At 46.4% G+C, this 11,334-nt stretch overlaps 1 long non-coding RNA gene across 1 annotated transcript in view; it reads right to left on the bottom strand.

The window, feature by feature from the left end:
• LOC141555971 (uncharacterized) overlaps nt 1-1,503 on the bottom strand; it is a 2,182-nt gene extending 679 nt beyond the window's left edge. The window contains exons 1-2 of the long non-coding RNA XR_012486398.1: nt 792-1,503; nt 1-265 (exon numbers count right to left, since the gene is read on the bottom strand). The exon at nt 1-265 is cut by the window's left edge and continues 679 nt beyond it. This is a non-coding gene — a long non-coding RNA (uncharacterized LOC141555971). The remainder of the gene's footprint in view (nt 266-791) is intronic.
• Nucleotides 1,504-11,334: the final 9,831 nt, after the last annotated feature.

Here is an 11,334-nt window from a genome sequence, read left to right as displayed (position 1 = left end):
TTTTACCTTTAAGCACATGCTTTTGAATCTGGAGCACTGGAGGCTGGCTGGATTCCTGGGAGTCAGGGAGAAGTCCAAACGACTCCGAGGGCCTGGTTCTGGGGCTCCCGGGAGCTGGTGCCCTCCACAGAAGCAGGGGACCCGTTACTTGGGGGGAAGTCCCTGCTGCGTCCTGGACCTCATGAGTGGGAGATGTTTACGGGACACCCAGCTGGAGTCTTCCATCCCTGGGGATGCGGTCTGGGGCCTGCTGCAGCACATCTACCTGAGAAAGCAAAGCGCTCCATCAGCACAGGCCCTTCCCCGCACAGAGAGGAGGCAGCCAGGTGCCTTTCCTTAGCCTTTCTCCGGGGCCGAATAATCATTACACTAACAGCTAGTAAGAGGCAGCTAGGGGACCCAGTGGTCATTTAACTTCACTTAGCTTGTTTCCTCATTTGTAAAGTGGGGATGATAATGGCCCTTACTCCACAGAACTGTTAAGAGGATAAAATGAGAGAACATTGGGAACCTCGAGAGCACTAAGTGCTACTTCTGTTTAGCCCTTCTCCATGCTGGCTCTCTTGTGCCGTTGGCGAGACCCCCACGGCCCCCATTTTAGGGCTGGGCTGGCCCAAGCCCACCTAGGCTTTGCTCCCATCCCAGCTATGTTTCTTATATGCCTATCCTTATGTAGCCTTAGAACTCACCATCATGGCCCCGTGTGTCTATTTCCACCCTCCCCCCCACCCAAAACATCCACTTCCCCCTCCCCAGTTCTTCGTTATAAAAGAAGGAATATCTGGGAGTACCTGGGACCTGCCTTTCCATCTCTCACCTCCTGGGGACCACGCTTTGGCAGTAGGATCTCCAGGTTAAAAGGCTTAGGGGATTTTTGGTCACTCTCTCTGCATAATTCCCATTGGCTTTGCCGAAGGCTTGGGCCCATTCCCAGTTCCCCCCAGAGGGCATTAAGGTGCCTTTCTTTCCTCAGTCCCTTCAACAGCATCACCAGCTTTTCCATCTTTGTCCGTCTGCTAAGTGAGCCGTGAAATCTCAAAATTGTTTTGTTTTGTATTTCTCCCGTCAGTAACTGAAGGAACTTTCCCACATCACTGTTATATGCGCAATTGTTCTTGTAATGACTGTTCCGTCTTCTCACCATTTCTGTGAGGCGGATTTCGGCTTCATTATAAATAACTTCCTGACAATTAGGGCCATCCAGCGAAGGAACAGGCAGGCAGCCTCTCTTGGTAGCCAGTTTCCTGTTACTGTTCAAACAAAGACTGGATGAATAACCAGAGACAGAATCACAAAATCTCTGCATTATGCATTAGTCTCTCCATTGGAATATGATTTCCTTGAAGGCAAAACTGCTTTTCTTTTCTTTTTTAAAAAATTTAATTATTTTTGATTTTGAACAATAGCTTTTTATTTTCAAAATACATGTAAAGATCGCTTCCAACACTCACCCCCACAAAGCCTTGTGTTCCAAATGTTTCTCCTTCCCTTCCCCCCACTCCTCTCTCCCAGACAGCAAGTCCTCCAATGTCGTTAAACCTGTGCAATGCCTTTGATTTTCTTTTTCTTCCCAGAACTTAACAAGTAAAAATGTTTAACAAAAATGCCTATTGATTGACTGGTTGCAAAGATAGAATTCCTGGCACATCTTCCATTCGCTCTCTTCTCCCGCCCCGCAGGATCTTTCGCAGGTGAAGGAGACCAGTGGAGGCACCATAGGGCGCCAGAAGAGAGAGCCTTCCGTTAGAGCAGGGAAGCATTCAGAGACAGGGCAACGATGGCACAGCCCAAGTGTCGAACACAAAGATGGTGGATAGAGCTGGCCACAGGCAGTGAGGGTACTGGGGAGGAAGTCTCCCCCGAAACATGAAATGTCCCGATGTGGAGTTGAGTTCAAATCTGGGCTCAGGGTCACTTAACTCTTGTTTGCCTCAGTTTCCTCATCTGAAATGGGGGTAATCATATCTGCTCCCTTGCAGGGCTTTTGTGAGGAGTGTAAGTACTGGCACACAGTAGGTGCATATAAAGGTCAGCTCTTATTGCCAATCTCTCCAGATGGGCAGGATAGGGGGACAGAGAGGAGGAGAAGCGCCCTTCATTTGTGCCCCTCCCAGGAGCTGCCCCGCCTTCCCCGGGTGTGATTCCTCGTGGGCAGGGACTTCCTCATTTTTGTCCTTGGGTCTCTGCCTAGCGTGGTGCCCAGCGTGCAGAGAGCGGCATCTGAGGGACGTCAGCCCACTTCTTCCTGCCTCAGTTTCCTTATCTATAAAATGGGAGCGATGAGAGCACCACACAGAAAGCCATCCCGAATGCCTGTTGGTCGGCTGACGGACTTCTAGAATGTGAGGAAGGAGGAGGATGCTGATGGGGATGACGAGGGCCCTTTCCAGAGTGGCGCCTCCTCCCCAGCCCTCTCCAGACTCAGAGCTCGCTTCCCTCTCGCTGTGGAAGGCAGAGGTGCTGCAGTCAGCGCTCAGAGCCTCCGTCCCCCACGTCCCCCACCCTCAGTGGCTTCCAGGCCGCAGGGATGAGAACAAGCGACGGCCCGGGGCGGGCAGGGGATGCGTCGGTGCAGGAAGGACTGGCTGCTGGGGAAGGAACTGGAAGGCGAGAGCAGGAAGCAAGGGCTCTGCTCCTTCGCCATCGCTGGGGCTACTTGGCCGGAAGCTTCCTCTTCTCTGAAAGCATTTCTTTTTAGGATGGGAGCTCACGGTGGATGGCGTGTCCTGTTTTGTCAGCGTGGTACCGATTCAGCTTTCCCAGGCATCTGGGCCAGCCTTTTCTTCCTCTCCCCTCCTCCCTACTGCCTACTCCTCCCCCCCTTCCACGCTCCCTTTCCTTCCCCATTTCTCCCATTGCGAAGCCTCTCCTCCATCTTTAGCATCTGCAGCACCCGGACTACAGGAGAATAATTCCCTTCTCCCAAGAGGAGAGCTCGGGTCTGGGCTCTGAGCTGGAGAGACAGAGACATTGTGCTGGCTCCCTTGGGATACTGAATCACAGAAAGCTCCTCCTCCTGGCACCCGAGACTCCTCATGACTCGCCCTTCCAGCCTCAGCTCTCACCTCACTTTACTTTTCAAACCAGCCAAGATTAATTCTGTCCCACACTCAGCCCGCTGGTATTCAGAGGGTGACTCAGGCTTTGGATTGTTAATTCTCCATCCTGCTGACTATTGCCCTCTCCCAAGGGTCAGTTTCTTCACCTATAAAATCTCACAGTGTAAAGGCCCTTAAATTTTTTAATTTTTATTTATGATTTAATTTCCCCCAGTTACATGTAAAGACAATTTTAACATTTGTTCTTAAAACTTTGAGTTCCAGATTCTCTCCCTTCCTCCCCCCATCGAGATTTGATTTGATATAGGTTATACATGTGTCGTCATGCAGAACACTCCCATAACAGTCATTTTGTGAAAGAAAACACAGACCCAAACCCAGACGTACAAAGAAAAACCTGCAGGAAAATGCCTCCTCTCACGGAGGCTTTTCTGAGAGCGTCCTGCCTTCACCTCTCAGAACACAGGGGCGTTCCTCACAATCGCACGCAACAATGTGTTCGGCCGTTCTTCAACGGGTGGGAGTCCCCTGAGTTCCCAATCCTTTGACCCAAGAAAAGAGCCAGTATGAGTTTGTTCAAAAAAGTCCTTCCCCCTTTTTGATTTCTTTCAGACTCAGACCTGACCGTGGTGTTGCTGATGGGTCGCACTCTCGTTCCCAGAGCTGAGGCTCAGCTAAGACCTGAGCCGGGCGTAACAACAATCCTTTGTGCTCCCGATGGTCTCACCCTCGACAAAATGCATTGCTTTGCTCAGGCCCAGGTGCTCCTGAGGAATTTATGGTTTCCATGGTAGTCACTCACTATTTAGATTTATTGGAGCTTCCCCCATTTCTCAGGGACCCGAAAGCTGATGTGCACAAAGGAATCAATCCATCACCTGCTGATACCTCTGCTTATGTAGCTGCTAAGCAAACCAAACCAAGTGCTGCACTCCTGCTCCCACCCAGCCGGCTCTGGTTCTGGGCCCCGCTGAATGATCCCCCATCTCACCGACCCTCGTGCAACTCAAAGACCGTTTCCAAGAGACCCCGAGGATTCCTGGATTATCCTAAGAAATCTCCACCATGGAGCTGCTCCTCGAGACCCCAGACTGTCTGATCCAGTCCCCGTGAGGTTTCTTACACATATAAGCCCTGTCCTTGCCCCAGCACATGGAGTCCTTCTCAGGAAGGGGAGCTTTGCCTGGAGGTTTTCTTTCTCCTAAAATTAATGAAACTGCTACTGGATTCCTGACACACTCACTTCTGCCTTATTCTGTTTGGCTCTGACCATTCCCAAGGGAGAGATCAGGCCAGACTCCATTTAAACGTTTTTTTGAAGGATCCCTCCCCACCTTCAGGGCTCTGGTTCATGAGTTAGGAATCCACCCTCTGGACATTATCCCACGCTCTTCCTGGCCCTTTATTTCCTTCCAGCCTGGCCCCCTTTCCTGGAATCTGAAGCGCCATGGTTACATGATGCAGGAGGAGTCTCATGGCAACAGCTGGTACCCAAACAGCCCTCTCAGAGCACCCCCAAAACCTCGGAGGCCTCGAGCTTCCGCGTGACTCTCATCTCCTCTGCCATTGCCTCCTTACTTACAAGGAGCCTCCTGACTTCAATTTGGCCTCCACCTTTTTTTGTGATGGGCCTCCTCAACCCAGCCCGAGGCTCTCCTTTGCCTTCGAAGTCCTGTTCGTGATAGCTTTGGGTGATATGCCAAAGGCACAGGGGGCCTGATGGGTGGAGTACCAGCCCTGGAATAAAGAAGACCTAAGAGCACACCTCCCATGAAGCCCCCACCTGGAAAGAGACTCTCCGCCAACCACTGGAGATGTGGAAACAAAAAGTGGAACAATCCCTACTCCCAGGGAGCTCCAGGATCTCTGAGGAGATAATTCCTGGGTACGGGGACATGGGGAATGAATGCAAGGCCCAACAGCCCAACACAGGCAGTGTGGGAGGGAGGACACCGGCTGTTGGGAGGAGCTGGGAGGGGAAGGAGGAGATGGATTCTATGGAAGAAGGTGGGGAGGGAGCCCGGCGATAAGCTGCTTCCTGCTTTGGGCTCGCGCCGAGGACCGCGTCTGGCACCTACGTCGTGTTGATGGATTGATTGCAGTATCCAAAAGGAGGCGAAGACGCAGGTGCCAGAGATGGATTGTTGTGTTGTGAGAGGGGCACCTGGTCCCTGCCAACTCCAAGCTCTAATCCTGTAATGCTTGGGTCCAGAAAAAACCAAGCATTATGGCTACCCCCCCAATGGTCTGGCTGTGGAGGAAGGAGGCTCACACAGGGCTGGCCCAGGCCTTCCTAATTCACGTCCGTCGGGGGCTTGAGCTTGGGCTCTGGCCACATCCCAGAACGTATTATTAAAGGGATGACCTGGGAAGACTAGGAAAGGAAGTGCTGATTGTACCAAATACGACCATTCAATATGAAACACGTTTCGAAGCACAGTCTGGAGGACCAGCCCTGCCATAGACCCTTCTCTGCAGCTCCGCTCGGGCACTGAGAGGGTGAGTGACTTCCCCAGGGTCACACAGCCACTGTGGGTCAGAGATGGCGCTCGGATCCCCTCATTGGGAGGCTGCTCCCTCCCCCGGTTATGAGAGCAGGGAAATACTCTGCTTTGTTTTGGTTTCACTAAAGCATTTGGCGTTTCTTGTGCCATGTAATCAGGTCAATTCCCAGCCAGCAGAATGGCCGGTCCCAAGGAGGGGTCACTAATGGTTGTAGATTGACCAGTCAGTTGTCACCAGGGGGATGCCCCAGGGATCTGTGTTGGGTCTCTTACTACCAGTGACTTGGATACAAGGGGCGCTAATGCACAGAGTCCTGGCTGGGCCTGGAGCCAGGAAAACATGGTCCTGAGTTCAAATCTGGCCTCAGACACTTACAAGCCACTTAATCCTGTTTGCCTCAATGTCCTCATCAGTAAAGTGAGCTGGAGAAGGAAACGGCAAACTCCTCCAGTGTCTCTGCCAAGAAAACACCTAATGGGGGCCACGAAGGGCAGCACCTGACTGACCTAACCAACAACAGCCCCAGATTGGGCGCTCATCAAATTCTCCAGGGACACAAAAGGTGCAGGAAGAGCTGGCACGATGGCTGACCGTGCCCTCCTGTGGAATAACCTTGTACTGTCGCACTGTTGGGCTACTGCCACCAAGATGAAATTTAATAAGACAAACAGGCTTACAATTGGGTTAAAAATGGACCAAATATGGCTAGAAACCAGTTGTTCTCAAAGACTTCTGTGGGCCTTGCTCAGAGATATTCGCGTGATTTGGTTAGCGGGGAAGGCAATGCCATCTTCAGGGACATTTAGAGGGACATAGTATGCGGGTCTAGGAAGGTGAGAGCTCTGCTGTAGTCTGCCTGGGCAGCCCAGACTAGGCAATTGTATTCAGTTCTGGGGACCACAGTTTAGAAAAGAACTTGGGAGAGGCAGGTGGGGGGGATGGAGAAGAGGGAAAGCAGGACAGGGAAGGTTCTTGAGCTCACGCCAAATGAGATCCCATGAAAGAATTGGCAATGTTCAACTTGGAAAAGCCTGGGGAGAGGCAGGGAGCATGGTGGTCGTCTTCAGGTATTTGAAGGAAGGCTGTCATGAGAAAGAGAGTTTAGATTTGTTCTGTCTGGATAGACCAAGCAGCCAGAGGTAGAAGTTCCAAAGCAATAAACTGAAGCCAAATGAAAGAAAATTTCCCCAAATGCAATGGGTGACCCCAGGAGGGGGTGGGTTTCATCACTGAAGGTCTTCAGGCAAAGGCTGGATGACCTCTTGTTGGATGTTTTGCAGAGGTAATGTTGTTCAGTTATGGGTTGGATTGGGTGGAGGTCCAAGGCCTAACTCTGAAGCTCTGTGGCGGGCTGGCCAAGCTCTGGAGAAAACCTTTTCCCTTCCTTTCCCTCCAAATCCCAAGATGAGAATATCCTCCGATGACCTCACCAAATCATTTCCCCTTTGGACTTCTGATTGGACTTCTCACTCCTTCTTCCTGCAATTCCATCCCACATAGTGGCTCATTGTCCTGTCCTTGGTCCTGAAATGGATATTTTAACCCATGAAACAAGGATGCTTGCACCTCTTACCTCACAAAGAGGGAAAACTCTCAAGAGAAGGGCAGCTGGAGGTAGCAGGGCAGGGCAGTGGACAGCATCTTGGGCCTGGAGGCAGAAAGCCCGACTTCAAATGTGACCATAGATGCTTATTAGCTGTGTGACCCTGAGCAAATTATTTACTCTAATTCAATTTCCTCAACATAAATGCTCTCACAGAGTTGTTGGAGGACCTCATGATCTAATGATTGTAAAGTTCCTAGCATTTTACCCGGTGCTTAATAAAAGCTTATAGATGTTTATTAAATGCTTATTTACTTCCTTTCTTCCCTCCTAACCAGGAAAGTTCCCAGCAATTTTCCATTGTCCAAATGTCCCAAGTGTCCAAAGATGAATGGGTTGTCTCAGGAGGGTAGTTTCCTCTAACTGGGAGTCTCCAAGCAAAGTTATTGTTGTGGGAGAGGTTCTCTTAGTGATATGGGTTGAATGAAATGACTCTTGGGGTCCCTTCTAGCTCCACACATCAGTGATTCTTCAAAGCTTTGTCTTCAAGAATTTATAAATGGGAGTTATCCTGGTCTTGACCCTCATGGTGCCCTGAATAGGACCTCCCATCCCAAGCTCATCTTCCCTCTTTGCTTGTCCCTGTTGGACAAGCGCCTTAGCTCTCCACTCAGCAGAATTGAACAGACATACCTTAAAGAATGAATGCCAGACATTTTCCCACGTTATTAGCCATTAGCTCTTCTCACTTCTCTATCTCAGGATGCTGGGTCAAGCTCATACATGGATTTTCCTCCCCAAGGCAAATCTCATCTACCATACTATAAAGACTTATGAAATCATCAAGATAGGAAAGATAATTCTAATATCAATATATTTTCACCTCCCTTCCTTGAATAATTGGATAAACTCAATTCATTTCAAACTCTGTGATTGGGAGATGCGAAGCGGGAATCGTGAGGAAGGGAATCAATTCCTTTGTGGAGATATGTAATTTCTTTAATAGGTCTCTTTGCATTGAAGCTCATTTTAAAAATCTCCTTGGGATGCTTAGCTCACAATGGGAGCTGCTGAATGCAACCAGTCAGTGGAAAATTCATGTTCATTTACATCTCCAAATAATGAGCTCCAGGCTAGGGCAATGGGAAGAGTGAGTCAGGCAAGAGACACTCACACCGGTGAGTCACATTGTAATACTATAAAACTATGGTGCATATTTTTAGATCCCTCTGAATGATGAGATATGTGTCATAAATGTTGCATTAGTATACTCAGCCCATCTTTTGGCCATCGTTTTCTTTAATGACCGGTCTGAAGCAGTCCTAGTCAGGGCTGAAGCTCTGCCTTAGACAGAAGAGATGACTTCCTAGAGCGTGGAAGGTGGGGGACCTTCATGAAGGTCATCCTCCAGATTTCTCCCCTGCTTCCCTGGCATTTCATTTTTTATCTCATTAGGGATTACTTATGGCTTAGTGTTGATTCAGAGTTACAGACATTTGCACCTGGGCTTCATACTTGCTCCTGCACATCCACAAGGTGGATGAAGCATCGTGTCAGGCTTATCGAACTTCCAGATGACACAAAGCTGAGAGGAAAAAATGTTAGTTTGGATTATAGGATCAGGACCAAAAAAGGGGATCTCGAGCCAGATCAAATCTGATGGGACTTAATAGAGATAAATGTCAAGTCCTAGAGTTGGGTTCAGAATTCAGGTCACATGATAAAGATGGGACAGACACAGCTGGATCACACAGCGCATCTGAAATCTGAAAGGGTTCTGAGTGGGGGTAGACAACAAGTTCAACATCAGCCAGTTGCAGCATTTCTCCTCCCCAGGTCTTTGTCACCATCTTGAAAAAAAAGAGGATAAGCAGAAGGGCAGAAGGGCAGAAGTCCTCCAATATTAGGCCCTGGTCAGGCTGCATTGTGGCAAACAACATTTCAGAGGGAAAATTGAAAAACTGAGGAATATTTTGAGAGAATGACCGAGATGATGAAAGATCTGGAGTTCGTGTCATAGACGATAAGTTGAAGGATGGAGGGAATGACGCAGGAAGAAGAGAAGCTGTGGGTGGGATGAGAGAGCTGCCTTGCCTTAAAGTGTTGGAAGGGGCACCATGTGGAAAAAGGATTCCTATTTGTTTCTGAGGACAGTATTGGGCAGTGGTGGGCAACTAGAGAAAGGCAGATTTAGGCTCAATTTTTCAATTAGTTCTATCCCACACCAGAAGGAGCTGACTCATAAAGAAGGAATGTTCTCTCAGTTAAGGTGCTCAGGCAAAGGCTAGCTGGCCATTTGTCAGATATCGAGTAGAGGTTGTTCCAGTTCAGCAATAGACTGGATCAATTCTTAATCTGGGGGCAAATTTTTTTTAATATGATAATGGCTGTATTTCAATGTAATTGTTTTTTTTTTGTAATCCTATGTATTTTAACAATTTGAAAATATGATTCTGAGAGAGTCCATAGGTTTCACTAGACTGACCAGGGGTCCAGGATGCAAAAAAAAAAAAAAAAAAAAAAACACAAAAACCCCCAAGATCATCACATAATCTTGCTATTACTGTGAACAATATTCTCCTGGCTCTGCTCACTTTACTCAGCATCAGTTCATATAAATCTTTTCAGTCTTTTTGGAAATTAACCAGCACATCATTTCTTATAGAACAATAATATCGCATGCATTCATATACCATAACTTTTTCAGCTGTTCCCCAATTGATGGGCATCCACACTTTTTCCAATTCCTTGACACCACAGAAAGAGCTGCTTCAAACATTTTTGAACACAAGGATCCTTTCCCGTTTTTAATGATATTTTTGAAATACAAACCCAGTACTGACACTGCTGTTATTAAAGGGATGCACAGTTTGATAGTTCTTTGGACTCTTCAGAATGTCTGGGTCAATCCACATCTTTATCAACACACACAAGATCAATAAGAGATTCAAGGAAATTCCAAATAAATTTGGGATGGAAAAAGACAATCACATCAAGAGAGAGAAATATGGAGACTCAACACTTTTATTTGCATATTTTTTTCTTTTTCATGTGTTTTTTCTCTTATTTTGATTTTTCTTATACAACATGACAAATATAAAAGTATGTTTAAAAGGATCACACATGTTTAATCTATATCAGATTGCTTGCTGTCTTTGGAAGAGGGAGGGTAAAGGATAGAGGAAGAAAATTTTAGAACACAAAGTTTTACAAATATGTATGTTGAAAACTCTCTTTACGTGTATTTTTAAAATAGCATCTTAAAAAACCAGACTAGGCCAAATGGTGAAGGAAGTTCAAAAAGCCAATGAAAAAAGAATGAATTAAGAAGCAATATTGGCCAAATGTAAAGAGAGACACAAAAATTCAATGGAGAAAAAAAATCAAGTAGAATTGGTTCAATAGAAAAAAGAGTTAAAAAAACTTATTGAAGAAATTATTTCTTAAAAAATTAGAATTGAACAAATGGAAGCTGATGACTTTATAAGAAATCAAGAAACAATCAAACAAAACTAAAAGAATGGAAAAATAGAAAACAATATGAAATATCTTCTTGGAAAAACAACTAGATTGAAAAATAGATCCAGGAGATATAATTTAAAAATTATTGGACTGTGAAAACTGTGATAAAAAAGAGCTTAGATATCATTTTTCAAGAAAGTATTCATGAAAACTGCTCTGATATTCTGAAATCAGCGGGTAAAATAAAAATTAAAAGAATCTACCAATCATTTCCTTAAAGAGAACCCCAAATGAAAACTCCCAGGAATATTATGTCCAAATTCCAGAGCTCCCAGATCAAGGAGAAAACATCGCAAGCAACCAAAAAAAACCAAAACAATTCAAGTATGGTAGAGCCACAGACAGGATAACACAATGTTTAGCAGCTTTCTACATTAAAGAATTGGAGGATGTGGAATATGATATTCTAGAAGGCAAAGGAGCTAGGATTACAACCAAGAATCACCAACACAACAAAAATGTGTATAATCCTTCAAGGGAAAATGGATAATCAGTGAAACAGAGGATTTTCATTTATTCTTGATGAAAATACTAGATAGAGCTGAATAGAAAATTTGACATTCAATTAACAAGACAGAGGAAGCATAAAAAGATAAACAGGAAAGGGAGGTCATAAGAGACTTAACAAGGTTGAACCACTTATATTGGTACATGAGAAGATGATATTTGTAACTCATAAGAGCTTTCTTCTTTTTAGAACAATTA

Source organism: Sminthopsis crassicaudata, chromosome 1 (assembly GCF_048593235.1).
Source record: "Sminthopsis crassicaudata isolate SCR6 chromosome 1, ASM4859323v1, whole genome shotgun sequence".
NCBI classification, from domain to species: Eukaryota; Metazoa; Chordata; class Mammalia; order Dasyuromorphia; family Dasyuridae; genus Sminthopsis; species Sminthopsis crassicaudata.
Note: the sequence above shows the minus strand (reverse complement) of the source record. Positions and strands in the feature narration are given on the sequence as shown.